This window comes from Lissotriton helveticus, chromosome 1_1 (genome assembly GCF_964261635.1).
Source record: "Lissotriton helveticus chromosome 1_1, aLisHel1.1, whole genome shotgun sequence".
Classification (NCBI taxonomy): Eukaryota; Metazoa; Chordata; class Amphibia; order Caudata; family Salamandridae; genus Lissotriton; species Lissotriton helveticus.
This window is the reverse complement of record NC_136057.1, coordinates 1361030569-1361057381: the sequence shown is the minus strand read 5'-3', so window position 1 is coordinate 1361057381 and position 26813 is coordinate 1361030569. Positions and strand designations below refer to the sequence as shown.

Below are 26813 nucleotides of genomic sequence, written 5' to 3'. Positions count from 1 at the left end.
TTATATATCTCGGAAGGTAGCCCATCGGGGCCTGGAGCCTTACTTTTTTTAGCAGAGTCAATTGCCGAAGCTATTTCAGTAGAGCTGATATCTCTATTAAGATTGATAGAGGCCTGATCATTTAAAGCTTTAACCTGATATTGATCTAGCCACGACTGTATTAATTGCTGTTGTGGTAAGAGGTCTTCCCTATATACTTCATCGAAATGGTGGTAGAAAGCCTGATCAATATCCGTCCTTTTATCTGAGATGAGATCTGTGTTTAATATCTGTACTTCCTTAATAGAGTTCTTCTTTATATCTTTTTTTGTTTTCCAGGCTAAAAGTTTTCCGCTGGCCTCGCCATATTCAAAATGTGCTAATGAGCTAGCCTGCCATCGTTTCCTCAGCCTATCATCTAGTAATTGTTCCAGCTGTAATTTACATACTAGCAAGTCTTTCTTATTATTCTCTTGATCAATCAGGCTGGGATCTAGTACATCCTGTTCAAGAGCTTTAATCCTAGCTTCAATCTGGGAAATTTGTGCCTTGTATGCTGAGTATTTTGCGATCTGGAATGTTAACAAACGCCCTCTCAAGAAGGCTTTCTATGTATCCCAGACAACCGAAAGTGAAGCTGTGCCTAAATTAATAGTGAAGAACTCGCTAGATTCCTTAAGTAGTTTATCTACTATTTCCTCTTCCAAGATACACTTCTATCTATTGTGTATCTCTTAATTAGCTGGGGACCTGACAATTTTAGAGTTAGAGAGACCGCTGAGTGATCAGAGATGTGGGCACCAAGATGTTTTATCTCCTCTGCTTGCTGAACTAGATGTTCCGCGATAAAAAAAAAGTCTAATCTGGACTTGTTCCATAATTTCTTGTTGTGGAAAGTAAATTCTCTTTTTGTGCCATTTTTTTGTCGCCCGATATCTTTCCATCCAAACTGGATAATTGCATTGGATAGAACAGCTCTAGTTTTGGGATTATGTGTGAACCTTACAGTGGTAGATTTATCTAGCTGTGGATCAAGTACTAAGTTAAAATCTCCTGCAAGAATCACCGGATCCTCATAATCTAAAAGTTCGACAAAGAGGTCTTTAAGAGGAAGATTGTCATCCAGATTAGGACCATAGTACCCCGCAATCGTGAACTTGGATGCATGTTGTTTTATTTTTGCTATGACCCACCTTCCCTTTTTATCACACTTTGATTGTAACAAAGTTATCTCTGAATTAGCTTTAATCAGTATAGCCACCCCTTTGGTAGTAGTTGGTTGCGAGGTGGTTATCACCTGCTGAATCCATTTTTTTTCTTTGAAAATATCTCTTAATTCTTGTTCGGTAGAGTGGGTCTCTTGTAAAATAAGCACTTTTTCAGGTGCATCCTTTAAGTACTGAAGAATTCTCTCTCTCCTATGCTTAACCCGTAACCCATTAACGTTCCATGAAAGAATACTAAGGTATGATGACTGAGTTACCCTATCCTGCATTATTTCTCATAATGAATGTGTTTAAAATCCGACTTTGAGTATGGCGATTTGGACATTTTATTTTTTTTCCCCGAATGCTCCCCACCCAGTGCCTTCTTCTCCCTCCCCCTCCCATCCTGACCCACCCGTGCTCCCCTGGAGAACCCCCCTCCTTTTCCTGGCTTACTTTCGGCCTTGAGACTCTTTCTCCCGGGTGTCTACTCTATATACAAGAGAGCATTGAAAATATATAATATATAGCTAATGTGTAGCTAAGTTTTAATGATAATTAATGGTAGTTTAATGCATGAACTGAAATTCTCAGTACCTTAACTATTCCTTATCTTGCTCTCTTAACTTGTCATCTGTGAGTAGTTGTAGGTATTCTTCTGCCTCATCCAACCTTTTTAGGACTTTCATTTTGTTCTTATACATCACTTTCAGTGATGCCGGAAATTTTAGCTGAGCGGTGGCGCCAAGTTGTTTAAAGGGTTCTAGCAGCTTACCAAGCTCCCACTGTCTAGATGCTGTGATGGAAGACACATCTGATCTGATCTGATAAGAGAAGCCATCTGTCATAAGCTCGCTAGTTCTTAATGCCCTGTTGAGGATCTCTTCTTTTAGAGTGTACGTCAGAAAGTGTACTAGGATCTTCCTAGGCCTACTCTTGTTAGGGTTCTGCCTGAATGGGTCCCTGTGCACTCGTTGGATATCTTTTATTATTTCTTCTTCAGACATCTCTAGATCTATTGTTTGTTTAATCAATCTGGCGACAAAAGCTTTGATATTTCCCCCTTCTGATCCTTCTGGAATTTTTAAAAGGCGTAGATTATTTCGCCTTTGTGCGTTTTCTAAGGATTCCATTTTCTCTTGGAGTCCTTGCTCCTTCAGTCTGAGATCCTCCAGCTTTTTTGTGTGTTGAGTAGCCGCCTTTTTTAGTTCTGCTACTGAGGATTCTAAATCAGTGGTTCTAGCAGCTAAAGCATCGAATTTCTCCTTAATCTCCTGCTGATTAACTAGTGTTGCCTCGAAACCACTTTTAACCTCATGACTCAGGGCTTTTAACATTAGTATTACTGACTGGTCCATATCTGAAACATTTGTGGGAACTGTAGATAAGCTGTCCTCACTGTTAGAATTCATTATATGCGTTAAAGCTGCTTCTCTTGATTCAAAATCCTTATCTTCAGAACTATGTATAGTGTTATGTTTCAAGTTTTCTACAGGCTCAGATTTTTCCTCGAGTCCCAAGTCCATCTCTAGCCCCTCCAAAACGTGGTACTTATTGGTAGTTTCTAAGCTACTTATGGCCACCCCACCTAAAGCCTCTTCCGAGAATTTAAGTTCTAACACTGAAGGCACGGCTTTAAAATATGCCTTCAAAGAAGGAGGTGGTTTCGTTTTTTCGACTTTTTTCTGAGCTTTAGCACCTTTTTTCCCAGCTTTTTTTAGAGATTTTATTTTCGATTTTGAAATAGCAGTAGGAGGAGTATTTAGAGAGGCATTTAAATTAGGTTGCTTTCCCCCCTTGCTCCTAAGAGTATATCCCGAAGCCTGGGAGCCTTGAGCCCCTCTTTCTGACATATGCAAGTCTGGGGTTAATGTGTATAATTCTTTCGAAATCTCACTTAGCCCATTGCATTGTGGGTTTGGTAGTTTTAAGTTCCATTTTACAGTTTGAGTTTTCCCCCCTGGGTGGTAAAGGCTATATCTATAGCCAGCTCTTCTCCCCTTCTTGAGCTCGTATGCAGCCTTAAACCATCGTATTAAACGGTGTTCTGATGCATCATATGTTCCTACCTTTAAGGTGCAGGGAGCAGAGCGTAGCAGAAGAGGGGTCACGGCCCTTGCCGTGTCGGTATGAATGAGCCTCTCCAGACTGTTTGTTTGGGCTCTGACACGAAAAGAAAAAAAAAAAAAAAAAAATGGTGGGAGCAGCGAAAAACACCAGATATCCACAAGTATGTTTCCCTTCAGTGACTTTCGGTGACCGGTTCTATTTTCCAAATCCCTCTCGCTACCACCGCCATTCAGTGCTCAGAAGCACAAACAAACTGATGCGAGCACCTTATGTCCCGGGCTCCGCTTCGCATTTTCCCCCATCCAGCCAACCTGAGTCCTGAGACGTTTGTTTGCGGCAGTTCAAAGAAGGCCGGTAGGAACAGAGAAAACGCTGACAACTCTGCGACGCTTCAGAAGCCGCTCTTACTCACGCCTCTCCCCGCTGTCAACGCCGCTGTCAACGCCGGAGAAGCTCGGAGCTCGGAGCCGGCACAGGCACAGGCACACAGATCACGGCTCTGCCCGCTCACCTCTGCTCTCCGCCCTCCGTTACTTGGTCCTGGTGTTGGCGGCTATAGCATCCCTGCAGCAATCGCTGTTTACGTTGAGAACACCAAAATACCACAAAGGAAAAGAAAGTTAGAGCGATATTTCCAACGCTGCCGGCTCATAATCCGCTCACAATCCGCACAGCTCAGCGCAGACACCCGAAGCTCCAGAGCCTCCCGACTAGCCACGCCTGCTAGCCGCCATGTTCTCCCTCCCCCTCTCTCTTGTGTGATTGATTTGGCATGTCACTCCCCCTCTCTCTTGTGTGACATGCCAAATCAAGCTCTCTTTGCCAAAATTAATCGATCACTTGCTTAAAATAATGTTCTAATTACAATGTTTATACTCTTACGGCTCATGTTTATGGAAGCTTCCCTTACTCTTTGCTCCAGCCACCCCAAATGATATCCTCAAGCCTCTTTCTTTCCTGTTTCTCTCAACTACTCTTTTTGTATTCCTCTGACTTTCTTTCCACTCTCTATTTCTCTCTGTGGCTTCATCTCTTTCCCTTTCCTCTGATGTCCCTTTCTCCTCCCTTTTTCCTCTCTTTCTTCTTCTCTTCTTCCTTCTCTTGCTTAATCATACACTCTCATTTAAACAAGGCTTCGTTCCACCAGAGAACACGGTACACTGAGCAGCGAGTCACAATAACAGTTTTTCCTTCTTCTTGTTTCTTCATCTCCATTCCTCTCCCTCACTTTCTCTCTCAAGGTGAATTTCTCTTTCCTCCCCTCCACCACTTTGCCTCTCTCTCTTTTCTCATTTCTGGTCTCTCTGTTCCCCGCTCCTTCCTTTTCCTCCTGCCTAATATTGCTTTCTCCCCTTCTTTTGCCAGCTCACCCCCACATATCTTTCTCTGCTATCCCAGGTCTCTTCTTCTCCTTCCTGACTCAATGTTCCTTACCCCTCCTTCCATTTCATGTCCTCTCTGCCACTTTCTCTGTCTATCCTCTCGTTGCTAGAAGTGATATATAGGAGGACACTAATATGTTTTTACCACATATTTTTTCAAAACTGTAAGGAAGGAATAGCACTTGGTTTATTTTCCTTTGCTATTTTCTTATTTCGTGCTCAAATCTCTCTCTCTCATATATACATCATCAATATATATATTTATATATTGAGATATATATATATTTATCTGTATATGTATATATACAGATATATTATATGTTTATATATATATATATCAATATATAAATATATATTGATGATGTATATATGAGACAGAGAGACTTGAGCACGAAATAAGAATATATATATATATGAAGCCAGGCAAGCGAATAAAAATCTAAATCACCGCAAAATCTTTGGTCCGTGCATCTGTGTTCCTGGGGGAAGCTGTGGCAAACTGCGGCGCTCCGGAAGGCTTTTGTTTCAAATATATATATATATATATATATATATATATATATATATATATATATATATATATATATATATATATATATATATATTCTTATTTCGTGCTTTCGTGTCAGGAGCGCCAGGATGTTGGCGGATGCTGTCCCAGATTAATGGAGTTAACCTGCCGTGTGTGGCCTTCTTTCCTTTAGGGAACTCTGTTTTGAATATATATATATATATATATATATATATATATATATACAAACAATCCAGCTCCCATAGACACATCCATGGACGAAGGCACGGACACGAGGTAATCAAGATGTGGCAACATTTTATTTTCTCAAGTCCACCCTCAATCCCTGAGATAAGAGATACGCGTTTCGGCTTTTAAGAAGCCTTTTTCAATCTGTTTGGCGCCATAATTTATACAATATATATAGCCCTTCCCACTTGAGGTAGGTATAGACATAGAAAACACACTTAGCAGTGCGCATAAACACTGTCCACCCACTGCACTAACATCATCAGCACTGAAGCAGTTTTAAACAAGAACATATACAATACATTTTGTGCGATATATATATATATATATATATATATATATATATATATATATATATATATATATATTGCACAAAATTCTTACCGGAATCGTGCTAAAGGAAAAAGCCTCACCAGTTGTGGGTGCAAATTGATCTAATTTATTCGGGCACAAGATAACGTGTTTCGACCTCTCGGGTCTTGGTCACATGGCCATACATCGAGTTTCCGTCTCTTAACCGACCGTGGCATCCTAAGCGACGCGTACATAAACAACATAAAAGGTAGACTATTATTTGGCGTGGATACAAAAGCGCCAATGTCTTTCATTCATAGTTAAGTAGTGCAATAAATTATAAATCATTAGATTTTTATGAACGACAAGGTTTATACAATTGTTGGCATCCTTTTACTGAAGGTCTTTAAAAAAAACAATTATGCAGGAATTACCACATCATCCTTCTTAGTTATTCCGTTTTATGGTTGCCTACGTTCTGCCAACCTTACACGATATGTTTATCGATCATAACATCAATGTTTACGATTGCAAGGGCCCATTTGAACTAACCATATGGTTACGCTCAGACTTTAATTGCTGTGGTCGGGAAAAGTACCCTTGTCTCTGTTTACCACTTGGTTTCTTTACACAGTCCTCGTTGATTCCGGTTAGCATTTTGTGCAATTGCTGAAGCGGTGGTGTCCGTCTGAAACCCGACCCGCTTTGAAGGGCGTTCCTTAGACACTATTTCCCATTTGGATATATAATATACACACACAAAAACATACATACATATGTATATATCTCAGTGGCACTTGCCACTGGGTTGTGATTGTTTGGAAAGATCCCCAAAGGAAATAAATATTTTGATTTGCTTTTAACTTTGGCGCCGATTTGATTAATCTTCACTAAACTTTCCAAAATAAGGTTGCATCTTCCTCAGCTCCTTCCTGTAAAGTTTCATGGTGATCCATAAAGGGGGGACTGTGAAAAAGGGAGAGTCCCAAAATGTTTTTTCCCCGTGCGATTTGCCATAGGAAAATTGAACAGCGATCCTGCAAAAATGGCTGAACGAAATTACTCCAAATTTGACAGTAAACTGGATTTTGGTCCAGAAAGCGTGCTGTATGTGTATATCCATTCACATTGGTGTAGCAAGGGGGGGTGGGGGAATCGGAGGATTTGATCAGCAGCACCCCCGCTCTCATGGCCACTGTGTGCGGCAAAGGCTGGGACCGCGGTAAAAGGCCTAGCTATGCCACTGTCCATTCAGTAGTTGACAGGTCTAAAAATAAGATCTGAGTGGATGCCATCACATAAACAAAGATGTGATGGCAGTCATTTTAGGATTTAGGTGTGGGGGATTCAATCCCCTGTCCAGAAAATAGGAAGAAACAACAAACAGGAGGCAGGGTAGTGATATCCTGCCTGCTAGGCCTGGTTTGGGGAGTCCCAAAGAGACACCCTCCAGGCCACAAACATAATTTTTTTAAAACAATTGTACTGCAGTCTGGCCCTACACCCAATGCCTCGGGCCTCTTATTATGGGAAGGTGGGCATGTGACACCCCAAGCTTCCAAGAGTCCCCGTACACCCGACCCCCCATGCCCATATTATAATTAGGGCTCCCGGTATTATGATTTTTATTTTTTAAACATTTCCATCTGAATTTATCTATATTTATTTTTCGTGTCATTTTATCTGTATTTATCCACATTTTATTTTGTCACCAGTAGAAAAAGATGCTGCAGCTATTATTTTTCAGTGACTGGCTATTATTTTTTCACATATATTTAACTAAGCAATGCGCGCTTCGTTTTTATAGGTTGAGATAGATTTATGCAGATGTGTAAATAGGTTACTGCTCTTAATCAAAGATATGCTTTTGTTACTTGCAGTTAATAAATTGCAATCCTTCTAATATAGCACAGTGAGCTACGAAGGGCCTTATAACCCTCAGTGTCTCATGTAACACATCCTACACATTGATTTAAATACATATGATTTATTGTCAATGTACAATATGTGAATTAAAGTGCTCCGACACCCTGCACTGGGATGAGTAGGGTTATAAAAGAACTAAAACAAAATAGTGGTATTCAAATTGTTATTTGTGTAAATACTGGGACAAACCAACACATCTAACATTCCTAAGGTGCATCCATATCTCTTGGATTCAGGGACTGAACAAAGTCAAAAGCATGCCCCTCTTTAGTACCTTTGAAGTTATAAGCTGCATTTGTTTTCCCTCAATTGCTTTTAGGTGTGTGTCTCCCCCCACCTACCCTCCACCCCCCTCACAGCTCTCCGCCAGGATACTCAAACAAAAGGAGGCCTGATGGCCCCGTAACTTCCACCTTTGTTATGGGCTCAGCTGAAATCCGATTAGCTCTTTCCTCGCCTGCACTTGGACTGGCTCGTCTTCTCCTCACAGACAGCAGCAAAGTTAAACATATTTATTGGCATTGTTCCGTTTCTATTCATAAATACAGACAAAGGAAAAAATTTGACTGGATTTATATGCAAAAATACGTTTAAATGGAAAACCAGGAGCCTTAATTATAATTAGGGGAGGGGGGCTTAGCCTCCTTCCCCAAGTCTTAGGGCCAGATGTAGGTCGCCAAATACCGGTCGGTAACGGCCGATTTCGGCCGTTACCGACCGGTATTTGACATGTAGGTGGCCTTAATTTTACAGATTCGGTAAATTTACCGATTCGGTAAAATACCGAATCTGTAAAGTTACCGAATCGGTAAATCCAGATGTAGGTGGCACTTTAAACAGTGCCACAGGCCATTACCGATTCGTTATTTACCACCAAATACTATTTGGTGGTAAATAACGAATACCTGTGTACATGCACATCTGTGCATGTACACCTGTGCCATGTGGCAAACATAATGCCCTAAGGGCATGTATGTGTGTCACATGGCACACAAGCCAAAATCAGGGGTGCAACAGGGTGTCAAAGTGACACCCTGTTCCCCTTGACAAATCGGTATTTTTACCGAATCGGTATTTACCGATTCGGTAATTGACATTGATTCCTATGGGCCTCAAGGCCCCTAGGAATCAATGGCAATTACCGAATCAGTAAATACCGATTCGGTAATTACCGAATCCTACCGATTTGGTAAATAATACCGAATTTTTAGCTACATCTCATTTACTGGATCTAGAATACCGAATCGGTAAAATTCGGTATTTTAGAGTCAGTAATTGAGGATTACCTACATCGGGCCCTTAGTGAGGCCTCAGGAACCCCAGCCACCAGTGCCGGTCTTCAGTATTAATGGAGGGGGTGCATGCTAAGCTTTAGAAAAGCCCCAGGGGCCCAATCCCCTGGGGCTGATCCTTAAACTTAGGAGAGGGGGCATCGGAGTTCCCTCTTGTTAGAAATGGGATTTCTGGTTGGCTATGGCTTGCGCCAAAGCCAGGCAGAAACTACCACTCTAGTCAGCGCTTGGGAGTTACACGCCAAAGATAATCCCTGCTCACCCCCTTGGAAGCTTGGCATGAGCACTCAGGCTTATCCCAGAGGCCATGTGTAGAGCATTTGCGCACGCACACAGCAACAACATCCCAGGCACACTACAAAAGGAACTCCACACAAGGTTATATGAAAATATAGCCTTTGTATTCTCATAACACATTAGAATAGTAAACACATTAAAACACACTGTGCAAACTGGCACGGGCAATGTTCACAAGGGATTATATACACATGACAGGGCCACATGGACCGCTGTCAGAACCATCACAAATCGAACTTAGTAAAAGTAAAACAGATCATAAACGTACAACCAGTAACCACTGGTAATCACTGTACCTAGCATGAGCCTGTAACATAAACTACATTATGCACAGTATCACATCAGGTACAAATTACATTCTGCCCCAACTCACCAGCATAAACCATGATATGTAAAACAGACTCATAATCACAAAAGACCACATTTAGAGGTATAACACAGGGTGCGTAAAACATACTACATGAAGTACATTTCCTAGCACCCAAATCACATTTAGCACATAAATCACATTAGGGCCTGGCGCCCTATTTCCTAACAGTCCCCCTGGCCATCTGGCCATCTCAGAAAGGGGCTCAAATGCCCTATGTCCATAGAGTCAGGGCTGCTGCGTATGCAGCGAAAATCAAGGGTGCGCCACTGGGCAAACCTAAACGTGGCAGCTGTCCACTACTTGCTGGGCAGCTGGGAAAGTGGGGGCCAAAGGAGTGCATATCACTCCTAATTCCAAACATGCCCCCAAAGAACTGCGTGCCTAAATGGTGCAGCTGGCACTAATGGCTGCACAGCTGTAAATAATCAAATGAGGCATGGGCTCTAAGTGGCCCTTAAAAAACATTATGCCCCTTTTGTTGGAGCCATCTGGCTCTGAGATACTGGGGCTAATCGTTGGAGCCACCTAGGCTCTAAAAATAAGCTTGCCCATGTGTTGGAGCCACTTAGGGCTCTGAAATAACTATGCCCGTCGCTAGAGCCACCCGGGCTCTGAAAACAAAAGATGACCCGCTGTCGGAGCGGCCCGCAACAGCGAGCCCGCTCACCAAATTGGCATCGGGTGCCTATCTCTGGCTTCCTCCAAAGGAACTGGAGGGCATGGGCCCACTGGACCTCGGGACCCCCACGGGGGCCCTTTAAGCAACTATCGCCACGTTGGAGCGGCCCGCTGCACAAACGGGGCCGATCTGACCAGGTGCCTCTGCTAGGCACCATTTACTGCGAGCCCCACTCACCTGGGCTTTTCGCTGGCATCGGTCTCCTCTCCTGGACGACGGGCAGGACTGTGTCTCCAGGGGCTCTGGAGCGGCTCCTTCCACGCGGGGCTCTCTCTCCTCATGAAAGCTCTGCTTCGAGTCGCGCCAGCCTTCCTGCACCTGTAGGGCTTCCCTCACTCAAGGGAGCACCGCACTTGTATCGGCTGCCTCGGCGCCGCTTTGCACTTCACCCGGGCAGCGGGCGGGGCTCTCTCTCTTGAGAGCCTCGCTGACGTCGGCACTTCTGTTCACCCGGGCCCCCTCCAGGGACCAGGGGCTCCGGGAGGCGGGGTGGGCTCCCGTTCTCCCTCGCGCTGTTCACCCCGGGGCTCCCATCGGCTCACGGGAGCCCCGCACCGACGCCGCACAGCTTCCGGTTCTGCCGCGGCCCCCCCTACGCCACAGGCCGACTTGCCTGACTTCCAGGCGGCTGCGGCTGGGCAGCGGCCGTAATTTCGGGCACAATGCGGGGTAGACTCCCTCGAAAATAAAATAAATGTAGAAGCTGGGTGGGCACCCGCTTTAAATAAAGGTAAGCAATATAAGCGGGGTGGGCACCCACGATTAGAACACAATAAAATTGAACTGCCGCAATCGCGGGGTGGGCACCCGCTAATCTCAGCAATATCGGGGGAATCCCTATGCTGGGGATTCCCTCAGTGCTGCCAAGCTCCAGGGTTCCTCTTGGAGCCAAATCTCAGCGCTCCCAGGGCACAAAAAGGCGGCATCCAGTCTGAGCAAAGGCAAAGGAAGAGAAAAAGGTCCAAAAAGGTCCTGGAGGCATCAGGGGGCAATGTAGGGGCCAGCAGACAGGGCCCTCCAGCAAGGAGGCAGCCCCCATGGCGGTCCCTCCTGGGCCCCAACAGCAGCAAGCCCACCCTGTCAGGATCCAAGAGCAGAACTGAACAATTAAATGGGGTCACAGCCCCTTCTTTTACACACATTTCCCTTTGTGACACAGCACAGGGCTGGGGAAAAACAGACGCAACTGGTTTGTGGGAGCTTTGGAGCACTTGGTTGTGCTCAGCTCATCTCCCTATTGTCAGGTGGGGGCTAGGTACTCAGACACACCACAGGGGGCGGAGCCAGCATTGTGGAGGGATGGCACAGTCCTATTCAGGTCCCAGGTGCAACTCCTCCCTCCCATCTACATGTAGACATCCCTATTCAACACCGGGCAGACCCATCCTGGCTCCTGGAGTCAACCACATCATCCAGCACCTGTCAATCCAAGCCAGACATGCAAGGCAGGCAGACACACAGTACACAGAAATGCCAACTTCTAAAAGTGGCACTTCTCCCCCAGTAACCATACATCTGCGCACACCATTGCGCAGCATTTATTCTCACTAGTTTGCACATACTAAACTCGCCCCAGCACTCCTCTCATACCAGGAACTACCAGGAACACACATATCCCCCATGCATTCCCATGGGAGGGCAGGCCCATCTCACCACACATACACAGAGAGCGCACGCTCTTTACACTGGGCCACAGTGCTAAAGTACGCAGAGGCCTAAAATCACCAACACCAGGTTACAGAAAAAGGCTAGGAGAACGCAAACAGTTTTGGGGTTAACCTGCCAAAAGGGCCAAGTCCAACACCTCCCCAATCTGCTTACCCGCTCAAGAGACCCCATCTCCAAGGGCCAGAATAAAGCAGTGTCCTGAGGTCCCCATCCGACGGGACGCTGCAGTTCTGGGAGACTGTCAGCATACCCTGCCTAAAATACATGCATGTAACCTTGTGTCATGTAACAACAGCTCATCTAAAGGGCTCCAATACCTTCAGGTCAAGTTTGCATTATATAAAAACTGCAAAAACAATCATAGTCAATTATAAGATAGATCCACTTGATGACCTCATCATTAAGGAAGCCGAATATCTGGGTATTCGTTTTTGCAGTGACATAGCTCGTAAATGTAATCTTAATTGTTCTGAAATCTGAAGAGTTGCTCCATAAATATATCACCATGTTGAAAAACTGGCATTGTTTAGCCCATTTCATTGTTTGGGTGATATAAAGTTGTTAAAATTAATATATTACCTAAATTCTTGTACTTGTTTCAGTCCATTCCTCTATTGATTCCTAACTCTTTTTGTCATAGGTTAGACTCTATCAGCCATTTAGGAGTATCAAAGAGCTAGGCACTATAACATTTTTTTACATTACCAATACAAAAGAGTGGTTGGGCTCTCCTGAACTCAAGAGTTTTATTACTGAGCCATTATGGCACAAGGAATGTCCTGCTTAATCACTGAAATTCTCTCTGATTGTTTCTTCTTAAGGTAACAAAAGAGCTTGGGCAATGATCTAAATGGATATTTAATTAAATGTTTTGATCCGAATTACTTCAAGAGGGCACGGTTCAAGGTAATCAAAGCAGTGAAACAGTTCTGGAGGAAATGGTATCAAATGTTTAATATATTACCCGTGCTTCGGTATACTCCTCTGGGTCGCTCATTTTCTTCAGACAGTGTTAATTATTACATTTGTGATTACTGGGCCCACTGGAGGTTACAAATATCTACAGCTTTTTTTTTAGCTGGCTGGAGTCTCTAGATCAGTTGAGGACCTACAAATGGCTTTTAATATATCCAGATATATTTTTTAAGTACATGCATGTAATTGCTTCTTTAAGATGGGTATTCAGAATGTTGGGTTGAATAATAGTGAATTAGTTGAATATGATGATATAATTCATCCTAGAAATATTTCGCTGGATTTTGACTAAGACATACACTAGATTTTTGGCATCATGTATTCGACCCATAATTACAATTGCTAGGTAGCGTTTTACACATGATTGGATTAGTCATATTCCTCTGCATATTAATACATGGTGGAATTATAGGTGGAATTTTATTTAGCTTGAACGAGCTGTACAGCAGCTAAAATACCCACAAGGCAGAGAACTTTTTAAAGAACTTGGGGTCCACTAATGAGTTTAATTTAAATCAAATGTATTCAGGATGAACCTGTGATATTTCTTTATATTAACAAAATGTAATAAGGTTACCTATATTAATTGTAAAAGTTATTAACTCAGTAGGATGGTGTAAATGAACTAAAAGATTATTTTGTATGTAGGTAGTATGCACAATAATAAAAACCTTGTGGGAGGGCTCAAACATGTCAACCCAGGAGGAGAAAGATAAGATATGGAGTATCATCTGACTTGCACAGCAGAGCAAATGTACCAAGACATTTTAATGTCTGCTCCTTAATGCTAACGATGGTTCCATCATGTCTATCAGGAAACCACACTGACCGTCTGATCTTTAAATCTTCTAAGGGTGAGGAGGATCAAAACACAGCCTGAGGAAGAAAGCTAATGCAAACATGACATATCTGCTCCTTAAAAAGATAAAATACATATCCCTAAGTGAAGAGCAACATGAGACGGTTGGGTATCTGCTCCTTGGGCCCTACAATGGTCAGGGGAATTAAACAAGTACCCCCAGAAGTTGAGAGACTAGAAATGATATAGCTTCTTATTCATAATCCCTGCGAGCGGGAACACTGGATAGAGACATGTCCAGCCAGGTTTACAGAGTGAACCCAACTGTATTTTGATCACTTTCTCTAGGGTGTGCATAGCCAAACCTTTCCTCTTCTTCTGGTATGGGTTATACATCAGACCCATCTTCGTTTTTGGCTGCTCTTCCCCCGGGTATACAATTCAAACTGTTTAGTCTTCTCTTTCTTGGGTTAAAAGAGCACACCCGGCTCCATCTTTGGCCCCTCTTCTTCTCTGCTCTGTCTACATATACTGCTCATCTATTGTCTTTGTCCTGTAGGATTAATAAATTAGACACAGCTCTAGTTTTAGTTACTCAAAAGTGTACTTATTCCAAAACTTTCTTGTAGAGTTAATAGAGTAGATCCAGTCCCATCTCTGGTCTCCTCCAGGGCGTAAATATTTTGATCATTTAGTCTTTTCTTCCTAGGTTTTACAGAGTTGATGCCGCACTGTCTTTGGTCGGTCAGCTCTGAGGAGTATATCTTCTGATCCTTTACCCGTCCTTGATATTTTTTTGTTTGATCTTTTTATTGACATTTGTATTATCCATAATAACCATATGTAATACAACATTGTATTTGTTACAAAGTACATTGACAGTTTAACAACGTTACTATCAACTGTAATCAAAGTAAGCAACGCGGTCCGTAGATTAGGACATCCAAAACAGAAAAAAATTATTAGCATATCAAGTGGGAATAGACAATCACATTCGTCTTCCCCCATTGCATTAACTCTACAATGTCCTCTGTTCTTTACACCATTTACCATTCTGTTATTGATTTTCCTCAAGTGCAATTCTTAGATCAATATATGTATTTAACCAACAACTTAAACTTTTACAGGTTACATCCGTAATCAAAGGCATTCCCCAAAATGTATACAGTGCACATATATAAAGTATCACGTACAGTATTTCTTCCTGGTCAGGGCCTTATCACAGTCCAATGATTTGACATTAGTTTTTCAATAGCCTTCCCATCCCGACTTCGTCTAGCACCCAACCCTAACCATGACCCACCCCCTACCCATCTTGCTGTGCGGGTGAGTCAACAGATTCAAGATGTACCTTGAGCCGCAGTGTCATGAGGATTGTTCCTCAACTTTCCGACAGCGGAAACTTCGGCAATCCCTGAGTGTCCTCCCTCCTGAGGGACACACCTTCAGCAGTACCCCAGTTCAGCATAGAGGGGGCCCATTCTAAGAACGCAGGAGGCTCTCCTTCTTTCCAGCACCTCATGATGAGTCTTTTAGCCACCGCATAGCCTATTTCAATAAACCTGCTTGTGGCCCTATGTGATTTACCCCAAGGAAACAGCCCCAGTAAACAGGATTCCCAAGAGCGCAGAAGTTGCCTATCAGTACAACCCTCCAGATGCTCAATCACCTTATCCCAGAATTGATGAGGCTTATGGAAGGACTAGAGCATATGTACAATGTCTGCATTCAAGAGAGTGCACCAAGGACAGTGATAGTCTAGTCTATGGAAATATCTGTTGATTTTTTCCGGGTTGAGATATGCATGGTGCACTATATAATATTGTATCATTTGAAAGCTCGCATTCCGCTGGACTTGTGTAGGACTCTAATACCCTGTTCTATTCTACCTCTATGAATGAACGATCAATGTCCTGTTCCCATTTCTCCCGCAGTGGGGTCAGGCCTATTGCAGTATGTTGCTGCAGGGCATCAGCAAACCATCGAATCAGGTGACTACCATTCCCCATTATGTGAATGTATTGAATTATCATGTTTGTTTGTGGTTTTTTGTGAAATGTTACTCCACTGGCCGCCTAGTACCCTGGTCCAGGAAGTGTGTAGAAGAAAGTGTCCTGGGTGTATGCCCTCCTCTTGTGCCAGTGTATTGAATGGTATCAGACTATCGTCATTATATAAATCACCCAGTGTGTGTTTTCCCGCCACATGCCAATCTGCCAAGTCAGTAGGGGTGGGGTACCCTGTACCCTTGGGCAGCCTCACTAAGGGTAGCACTGGCGCATACGGTTTCACAAATCTAGTAAGGACTAATGCCCTGCGGTAACATCTATAAGCTACCTATGGTAGCAGCGGAAGGAGTTTATTGTGCCTGTGACAGGGATGAAAAATAGAGAGGACTGTGGGTATTGTCATAAGGACCCCCGGTGTCCAATAATTGCCTACCCTCTACCGAACGGGTCACCCACTGCAGTTGGGAAGCGAGGTCATAATGTTCCAGGTTCGGAACCGACAGCTCTTCCTGCCCTGTAGGGAGGTATTCCATATAAGTCCTCAAATCATACGCTTTAATGGTTTAAAAAAGGAGGGTTGCACGTATAACGGCAGATTTGTGAAATAATATAACAGGCGAGGAAGCACCACCATCTTAACCAAGGAGCCCCTACCGGCCACTGAGATTGCAAGCGTTTTCCAGAAGGTCACCTGTGCAGACAAAGCTGTGACTGCTCTGGTATGATTGCCGTCCAGAAGATCTTGGTCGCTATGATATATCTGGATACCCAGATATTGAAACACCGAGGGCTGCCACCCTACGACTGTGTCACCAGTAGCAAACCTTGGGTCAGGCATAGTAGGTTCGAACGGAAATAGATAGGATTTGTCTCAATTGACTTGCAACCCCGAGAGGTGAGTAAACTGGACAAGCAAGTTAGGTATGATTTCCGAAATCTTACCCAGATCTCTTATATATAACAGGAGATCTTCAGCGTATAAAGATATTGCATGAGTCAAGTTAGCCAGTCAGATGCCCCCATGTTCCGTGAATTCCAGAATAGCTAAGGCCAATGGTTCTACAGCCAGAGCAAATAGCAGAGGGGAGAAAGGGTATCCTTGTCGGGTACCTCTGCGTACTGGTATGGGACCTGATAGCAACTGGCCCGTTCTCACTCTCACCACCAGCCCCTGATACAGCAGTGTTATCCGAAAGACAAAATGTGGCCCCAGTCCATATCAAGGCAGCACATTAAAAATGTATGGCCATTCCACCATGTCAAGAGCTTTTTCCAGATCCAGCACCATACAACCAGATCTAGGCCACGCAAGTGGAGCATATTTTATACTGAACAAACGTCGTAAATTTAGGGAGGTAGACCGATATGGGACAAAACCATTCTGGTCCTCATGGATCAGCTGAGGCAGCATCTCTGCCAGTCGTGCTGCTATGTTAGCCAATACTTTTTAATCTACATTTAACAGCACCAGTGGGCGTTATGAACCTAGTGTAGGGGAGTCTCTGTTTGGTTTCAGAAGAGTAATAAAGGTGGCCTCACACTTGGAGGTCGGCAGCTTGGACTCCTGTAGTGCCAGCGTGTTGAGGTCAGCGCGCTGATCAGGGGTGAGCCGTGGGAAGGGGAGCTCATCCAGGAAACTGGCCATATCCTCCTCCGTTGCCACTGTGGTGGATTGATAAAGCAAGGAGAAATGAGAGACTAAATTATTGTGTATCTTATGTTGGGTGCAGTGCATTTCCCCCTTCGAGGAGTTATGTGCAGTGATAGGACAGCACAATTGATCCTGCTTTATCAGCCATGCAAGCATGGCTCCTGACTTTTCCACCTTCGCATCTGTCCTGACAGAGTTTGCAGCGGAATTAATACTGCGCAGTCGTTCTAATAGTGTGGTGTGTTGTTCCCTCACCTCTAATAAGTCTGGCGTGCAGGCAGGGTCCAAGACTGCTTCCGTCTCTAAAGACAACAGTGTTTTCTCCAGGTCTCCGAATTCTTTCTCTCCATGTTTCCGCATGCCACCCCCCAATCCCATACAGTCACCCCTGAGTGTTGCCTTAAAGGCGCCCCACTCCTAGTACCGATCCCACTGTGCCAGTGTTCAATGTGATGTAGCTTTCAAAGGAAGTGCGGAGGGAATTCTGAAAGGGCAAATCCTCCAATAGAGCGGGTTTCAGCCTCCAAGACACAGGGGTGGGTCCCGATGTGTCCCAGGCTAGATCAACATAATAAGGGTTATGGTCAGAATGGGTCCTGCCCATGTACTTCACCTGTTTCACAAATGGCTGCATATTTGTTGTGCATAGAAATCTATCAAGGTGCACATGAAGGGCGTGTGGAGCCAAATAGAACGAATACACCTGCGTGGCGGCGTTACTGTGCCTCCATATATCTACTATGCCCCAACTATTCACCCAGTTCCTCAATAAGATGCCCTATTAGCTGCTGAAGTACCCCTCAGGGGCGGAAAGGAGCGATTGAGTGCTACATCAAGTACACCATTGACGTCTCCCTCAGCAACCATGGCATGTGACACCACCTAGAGAGTATTGTGCTTAACTTATTCCACAAGGGCCCCTGCTCCGTGTTAGGGGCATATATGTTCCCGATTAAGACTCCTCCCGTCCAGTTTTCCCTTTACAAATATGTGCCTTCCCTCTGTATCTACTTCTGTATCTTCTATCAGAAGGGACACCCCTGGGCGCACCCACACCATCCCCCCTCTCGCAAACGCTGATTAGTTAGTAGCAATGACCCGTCTGCAATCTAGTGGCTTCCAGGTGATTCAAGTGAGATTCCTGCAGTAACGCTATCTACACGTTATGTCTCTTGAGATATTAATAAACTGCATATTTTCGGGATGGCGTACATAAACCTCTTAAGTTCCATGTAATAATACGTTGTGACTGCACGGTCTAATGGTGTGTTTGCATAATCTTTGGGAATAATGGCCTACCTGTCCAGTTATTGAACGTTCAGTGACACTAGGGGGTGCCTGTGGGCTATCATGGTAACACCTAAGTAACCTGTATGTACAAGAAAGGAACAATATTTCAACCATTGAATTCCAAAAGAGCTGATTCTGCAACAGTGTAGCACTACCCAAACCTAACATTACTAGTTCAGTGTACCAACCCCGGGGCCGTGGCTGAACGAGAGGATGCTGCTTTCCTCCCCTCACCAATTGTGACCTGATCACCCACTTACTTCATAAATGCTTTTCCCTTTTTTCCCCTTTCCATTAAACAGTTGATCTAGGGTTGCATCCTTTCTAGTACATCATCTGCCTTGAACATATTTCTTGCCCCGTCTCCCCCTCCTCCCCTCCCCCCTACCCAGCCTCTCCACTTATCTGCCATCTTCTGGCCATCCTGTACCAGAGTCATTACAGGTGTCCCGAGATAGTTCCTGCTCAGCTATCTGGGAAAACATTTCTCCAGTGCTATATGATTCCATCTGAAGTCTGCGGGGTGACATCTGGTAAGTCAATTGAGTTAGTATCCGATGGGCCAAGTATGAAAGAGTGTCTGTCAAGGGATGCATGAGGAGACGAAGGTTCTCTGTCCGAGTTCTGATCCTTTACACTTGTCTGTCTAGAGTGTCTAACCTGGATCCAGCTCCATTTTCATCAATCTTCTCCAGGTTTAAAGATTCTGAACCCTTAGTCTTGTCTTCATAGGGCTCTTAGAGGAGATCTAACACCATACTTGATCACTTACCTATAGGTGGTACTCCACTTCTGTAATCTTTTAGTGTTTATAAAGCACATCGCTGAATCAACCCTACACAAAGTTATGTACTGCCTGGGGAACAGCAGCTTAAGGAGCATCTACATATGTACTAGAAAGCCAACCAGCGGAGCCTAAAGCATTAGAATACGTACTTACTGCGAAAGAGAGAGCAGAGAGACCCCTGGATCTATTATCTTAATGCACAAAGGCACGAGTAAAGGATTGAATATGTACACCCTGGAGGAGAATAACTTAATATAGAGTTAGTTGTGCTGTATGAACCCAAAAAAGAAAAGACTCAAAATTAAACAAGCATTTGCAATGCAATAGGTCTCGCATTTACGTAAGTTTGAGCTATTGGTATTGCAAATGAAAATTCCTTTTATTTTTGTTTTCGTTTTTAAAATATAGACAAAAGGCATTGTCATTTACAATGCCAATAGTTTAAACTTGCGTAAATGAGAGACCTATTGCATTGCAAATGCTTGTTTATACTGTTTTGCTGACTTGGACTAGAACTGGAGGGGTAAAGTACCCTTCAGGTGGCAAACCTACAAACAGCCCGCTGCATATTGCCCAATTGTAACCCATGTTTTGCTGACAATCATTTTTAACAAATCTGTGGAAAAAATAGTATAGTCTTTTTTCCATATTCACATAATTTCTATCACGGATTTTGGGTTAATGTTTTAAAAAGGAGATGGGGGTCAAAATATGTATGTCCCCATTCCAGAACAAGGGCATAAAAATGTATACCACAGATCTTGAGGGCAGCACACTCACAAAAACATGGCTTCTGCCTTAGCACGTGGCATCAAAGTATGCTGCAGCCGGCTCCCGTTGACGAGCATTAGCTCAGATTTTTTAGCTCTTGTACCACTCACCCCACTGGACACGTACGAGAATTTAAATAATCTACAATTTGAGTTTAAAAGTTCTAAAATATATTTTGGAGAATGCGGGCATCGATCCCGCTACCTCTCGCATGCTAAGCGAGCGCTCTACCATCTGAGCTAATTCCCCTCCTAAATTCACTAGACACTGAGCCCCCTCTACTCATGTTCAACACAGGCATTCATTCCATATGTAATGGAGTTGGTGTTTTATTTAATCCTTTCGGTCTGCCCATCAAGATAACCAGCTCATCAGCAAACATGTTTTCTTACCTCAGTAGCCCAACAGAAAACTATGCTGACATTTATTCCAGTATAAAAATAAAATGTTAAAAACTGATCGGCATGAATTCTGACCCCTGTTATATGACAAAGAAGCATTCTGCCCCTCGATAGCTTGTTATAATGTAACAATGGATCTAATTGTATCTCACAAACTAACAAGTTCAATTCAACTCATCAAAACCTTAATCAGCGTCCTGCTGCTCGAAAGAAAGCGCCTACAGCGGATGCGCCTTAAGCAGACCACGTTTCATGGCTTCAGCCTCGTCAGTGAAGAGAAGTTTGCACTTTAACTTAGTTTCCCTGGTCTTTATCACCACCGTACGTTGTCGAATGAATGCTAGGAGAAGTATTAACTTCTGTTCCCAGATGAGGCATGTGTAAGTTAGCAATGGGGCGAGGGTGTGGCGTAACGGCCAGCGCTACCCCACTAGATGCTGGGTTCGAGTCTTGGCGTTAGCTCAATATGCTGGGATTCTGGGCAAATCACTCAATCTTCCGTGCCTACCAAGAATAAATGTGTCCTTGTGTAAGGTAACTGATGCTCATGTAAAGCGCTCCAATACCTTCGAGTCGCGCTATATCAAACTGCAAAAAACACAAGCAATGGTTGGGGTAAGGAAAAGAGGAGACTGGGTGGACACAGGAGAAGGTATTAATAGGGACGGGGTGTAATACCTCACGACGGTAGGGGAAATAGAGATGGGTTCAATGGAGCACACTCTTGTGATAAGCCCGGTATTCACACTTTCCACTACAATGAGATTCGGCTCACGGGCCAAGGTCTCCAGCTCTTGCTGCAGCGGTGAAGGGGTGGTGGGTGGCGGCTGGGACCGCGGGGCTCCTTTACATTTTTGTGGTGTAAATGGAGTATGGCTGTAGTCTAATCTTCTGCTTACTGCACTCCCTGTTCTCTTGTCTGCCGATGCTGCTTCTGTGTGTCTAGCATGACAGAGTTGGTATTTTCACTGTAGTGATGGGATCGATGTGTTAATGAGTGTCAGTGCAGGTGCGTGCTTCTGCGTGATGGCTTTAGTGGGTGCTTGTGAGTGTGCACACAGAAGTCGTTGTTTGAGCCTGTGTGATAGTGCCCATGTGTGAGCTGGCTACCTGGTGCTTGCTGTGCGTGCACTTTAGTGCTAATGTGCGAGTACATAGGAGCGATGTGTGAACTAAATACACAACGGCGACGGTGTGAGCGCGTCCACTGGAGCGATGGGGGGAGTGAAGTACGGGTGCGCGTGCGATTAGGAGAGGTGTGAGTGTATGCTTGGTACGTAGAGTGGTAGAGGGCGTAGCAGATCATTAAGATGATGGAAACGCTTACGGTGTGTTCACTGAACAGCTGATATAAGTGCTGTATATCGTTAGCGCGTGCTTGTGTCTAGTGATGAGGTAAATGCCGGCTGTTCTAGCGCCAACTCTGTATAGTGGAAAGAGATGGGCTGAGTGCTAGTGAGGTTAAGAGTGCAACCTGGCCATTACAGTAAGTAACCCATGTGCCCCAGGGGGTTGCGGTCTACTCAGCAGCTACGAGCGGGGGGAGGATCTTGCACCCCCTAAACAGAGATAGGAAGGGGTTAAGGGAGAACCTGTCCTGCACGTGTGAGCTGGCTTCCTAGTGCTTGCTGTGCGTGCACTTTAGTGCTAATGTGTGAGTACATAGGAGCGATGAGTGAACTAAATACACAACGGCGACGGTGTGAGCTCATCCACTGGAGCGAATGGGGGCAGTGAAGTACGGGTGCGTGTGTGATTAGGAGAGGTGTGAGTAAATGCTTGCTGTGTAGAGTGGTAGAGTGCGTAGCAGATCATTAAGATGATGGAAACGCTTACGGTGTGTTCACTGAACAGCTGATTTAAGTACTGTATATCGTTAGCGCATGCTTGTGTCTAGTGTCGTAGAAAGGCTGTGTTTGCGGGGAGAGAGAGGGGAGGTGCTGGTGTGGGAGGGGGGAGGTGCTGGTGTAAGAGAGGGGAGGTGCTGGTGTGGGAGGGGGAGGTGCTGGTGTAGGAGGAGGAGTGCTGCTAGGGCAAGGCTGTGTTTGCGGGGAGGTGCTGGTGTGGGAGGGGGGAGGTGCTGGTGTGGGAGGAGTGCTGCTAGGGCAAGGCTGTGTTTGGGGGAGAGAGAGGGGAGGTGCTGGTGTGGGATGGGGGAGGTGCTGGTGTGGGAGGAGTGCTGCTAGGGCAAGGCTGTGTTTGCGGGGAGAGAGAGGGGAGGTGCTGGTGTGGGAGTGCTGCTACGGCCTGGGGGAAGCTGGCTGGGGAGGGGGAGGGGAAATGCTAGTTTATGGCCCAAAAGCGCGTGCCTGTGGCCACGTGAACTTCATGAAAACGCCAGCAAAAAGCTGGTGGTTTCATGAGGATTTTGAGCACTTGAATTCTCGATCCCTCAATGCGCTTGCGCGCATTGTAGGTCACGAGACCTAAAAATGTACACCATGGTGAAGAACGACAGTGGATGGAGGCTACTTAATAAACCATGTGAGAAGAGAAGATTAACGGGTCAGAACCTGCACTCCCTGGAGAAAAGCAACAAAAGTTAGGTCATGATATCTATAGGCACCTTACAAGGAGACGCTTGCCTCACTCCTTTCCTCCTCTTTATCTTCACTCCACTCTTTCCTGCCTCCTTTCCTTGCATGCTTTCTATATCAACAGCTGCAGTCATTCCAAACTTCTCCTGTCTCGCCACTATCCTTGTTCTCTTTCTTCCTGGCTTTACTCCCTCACTCCTTTAGTTACTCTTTTCCTATTTTTCTTTCCTTACATGCACTTTTACAAGAGGCGGCTACTCCGCTAAGGCAGATGAGCGTTGCCATAAAGGAATAATACGATGATGATAACACCATGTTATTATCATCTTATTTTTCGCTAATGGCTCTGTAGCTGCGGGTTGGGCTGCCCACAGAGGAGTAGTGGGCACTTTCTAAGTGCGCCTGACGGTGCTCTTACCATGTTCTCCACCGGCTGTATTGCACAGCCTGGGTAGAGAACAGGCACAGCCTCCCAGCCCCTGTCTGAGCGCCGAACCACGGTGCTCAGACCAATCTCAACGCGGTTGTCATGCTGGTGACAGAAGATTCGTGATTGGCTAGGGGAGTGTAGGACTCTGGGTGCTTCCTGTTTACTGTGTTGTGGACAGAAGGACGAAGGAGAGTTAATTTTCCTTGTTTTCCCCTTTGTTTCTTTTTTTTAAGCGTCCCAGGCCCACCACTACTGTCCAATAGTAGCTGCTACGGGTTTTTACCCAGCCTCATTTTTATAGCCTCACTAGTTTTCTTTACCATGTTTCTTTTCTTTATGTTTGTTCCCTCCTCATATCTTACCCTTACCTATTTTATTCTTCCTTCCTTTGCTCTTCTCTCCCCCACTTTCAGTCTTCAGCCTTTCACCCATTCCTCCCTCCTTCCATCTTTTCTTTCCCCATCACTCATCCCACTTCCTTCCCTTGCACCCTCCATTTCCCCCTTGCTCCCGCTATTCATTCCTTCTTTTCTTTTTCAATCTATTGCCCCCTTTGCCTTACTTCCCACTCCACGTCTTTCTCTCGGTTCTCCACCGTCCCCATCCCTGCTCCCATCGCGTGCTGTCACTCCCTTTGTCTACAGTTCATTCCCCACCTCACAAGTCTCCTCTCTTCCCTCTGTCCTTCCTTCATTTTCGTTTCATTTCTTAATAAGACGTGCACAGGCCTGATGATATTCGGCTTCAAAGCACACCCCTAACTACTTCTTGTTCCTTTACTTCCTCAATCGTGCCTAGCCCTACTTCCTTTCGACGCTTTCATCCCTCTTTTCGCTTCCGCGCTTTCCTTACGCCACGTATGTTTTCCTCTCCTCTCGCCCCCATCTAGCGCCCGCTCCCCTCCTCCCACTCTCCGAGTCCCGCAAACACTGACAGAGGGATCGATAGCGCTCGTTCGGTAATGGTGTAATTGCCGGGCCCTCCAGTCCCTGTGCTGTTCCACTCCATTATCCAGGGACAGGGACCTTATTACCGACACAGAAGGGAGACCTCACGACTCTATCAATGCTCCTCTGCCGCGGGAACTCGCGGCAGAAAACTTTAATTGCTGAGGCCACGAAACCGCGAAGCAGATCGTGCCACCGATACAAGCATCTTGTTTACCGCCGGACAGACCCTATCACCGCGCGCGCAGTGTCTGATGCACGCGGCGTGCGTCACGTGCCGGCGCTCCCGGGACGCCACGCACGAGCTGGCAGGAGCCACGAAGACGGGGTCTAACTTGTCCTAAATTTCGTTTGGAATTCGACATTTTTTGCTCCCCTCCTCATTTTTTTTCCAATGAAGTTTGTTCTTCGCCTCTGCTTAGTTGTCGCAATGGGGTTTCCCAATGGTATTCCAGGCGTTTGTCTTTCTCCTTTGGCCGGAGGCTCGGATATAGTGGGAGGACTTGCAGGAAGAGGGGTTTAGATGGCTGTTTTTTTTTCTTCAGATAATGCGTTAGACTATAAGAAAGTGGCAGTCAACAAGGAAAATAGAAACGAAGGCCATTTCTTTGATTGGACTGGCCGGCAGACAGTTTTACAGGCCTGTAGGGAAGGTTTGGAAGTTTTAAAGGGAATGGTCTTCGGTCAGAACTGGTTCCAGGATTCTGAATCTAGGAGCGCCATGAAGAAGCATGGATGGGCCATGAAGAAGAATGCAGCAATGGGAAAAAACCAAACCTTTTACCTTTCCTGTCTTAAGGTTGGGTGCTCATTTGTCCGAGCGCCGCTGTCTTCCCATTCGCTCCATCAGGGCACAAGTCCTAAATAAAGAAGTGGGGGGACGCTGTCACCGGAAGTGACGTCACGACAGGAAGTGGCGTCACAAAAGGTTTAGAGCTCCTCGTCCCAGAGAGGCCAAAAAATGAAGTCCAGCTGTTTGGCAGGGGGGAAGGTGTCCCACCGGCAAAATAAGTGGGGGGGACGCCGTCTACCCGCATGGTACCCCGACTCGAGCCCTGCACTCCATGCTGGCCATATCGGGTGTTTGCTTCCTCACCCATGTCATACTCTCACTCCAATGTGTCAAGCCAGGGTGTCTCTAGTCACATCTGCGGTTCCACAGTGTGTTTAGACACCTGGTTGTTGTGAAACCAAATGATTGAAAGAATTAAGTGGTTGACATGTCATCCCTCTGTTTGTGGTCGTAAAAGCGAATTGTGGCTAGTTCTTTTTATTGTCGTTAGTTCAAAATTGACTTGTATTCCTAATTTGTCAGTAATGGTATGTGCTTAGCGTGCTGGTCGGGTATGAGGCTGCCTACCTCATGTCAACTATAGTCATTAAAACAAGTGTGCACAATCACTTGTGACCTTGCAGCATAGCTTGAAGTTCTTCCAACAAAATCAACACATTTATACTGCAGTATACATTCAATGAAAACACATTCAAATAAATTACACTGTAATTTTTATTGTAGATGACTACCCACTTATTTTGTAGCAATTTTCACACAGAATATTAAATAAATCATACATTAATATAAATAACTACACAGTAATTCTTTTGAAAATAACGTTCCTGATTTTTTTGTTCAACAAACTTGGCGTTCCTTCAAGTACAATCTTCTGGATGCCCAATGAATTTCGGGATAGAGATCCCTTCTTGAGGGGCCTCTGTAAATATAAGGAATGGACATACTCTTAGAATTGTAGTTTTATACTACTTTTGGGAAAGTGGTATCTACAAAGTTGCACATATTTATAAAGACCAAAGTATTTTGCATCCACCTCAAGTAGGCTTCAGAGACGGCTGTAGCCACTTCGTCCCTGAATGATGTCTAGAGGCTAGTTAGTGGACTATGGTTTAGAAATTCATGGGTCCTTTTGAACATTACAACAGCTTGTAATACCACGGACCAATCACTGTTGCTTTACAAATTGAAGGGTGATAGCCTCAATAATCTTGCCCAAACACGGCTCCACTCATTTTTTGAAGGAATACACCCAGCCGTTTTTCGGCGTTCAAGTCAGTTACAAGTCAGCTTAAATATGGAGCACCCTAGGGTCCACCTTACATGTACTTATGTATATTTATATTTAATACTTTTCTTCTAATTCAGCTCCAATGCACTACCCTTTATCTCACCCTATACCTCTCTCAATATATTCTCTACCTCCATCCTCTGACTCATCCCAAACCCCATTCTACCACTATGAGCCCGCAAAATAAACCTTTTTAGACTCTTCCCTCCTCTG

The 26813-nt window shown here is 44.8% G+C and overlaps 1 protein-coding gene and 1 non-coding gene across 2 annotated transcripts in view; one reads left to right on the top strand and one right to left on the bottom strand.

The window, feature by feature from the left end:
* The window catches only part of CACNA1I (calcium voltage-gated channel subunit alpha1 I), a 646661-nt gene that overhangs the window by 88944 nt on the left and 530904 nt on the right, over window positions 1–26813 (top strand). The window lies entirely within an intron of this gene.
* On the bottom strand, window positions 20381–20453 carry TRNAA-AGC (transfer RNA alanine (anticodon AGC)). The gene has a single exon. It is a non-coding gene; the product is annotated as a tRNA-Ala (tRNA).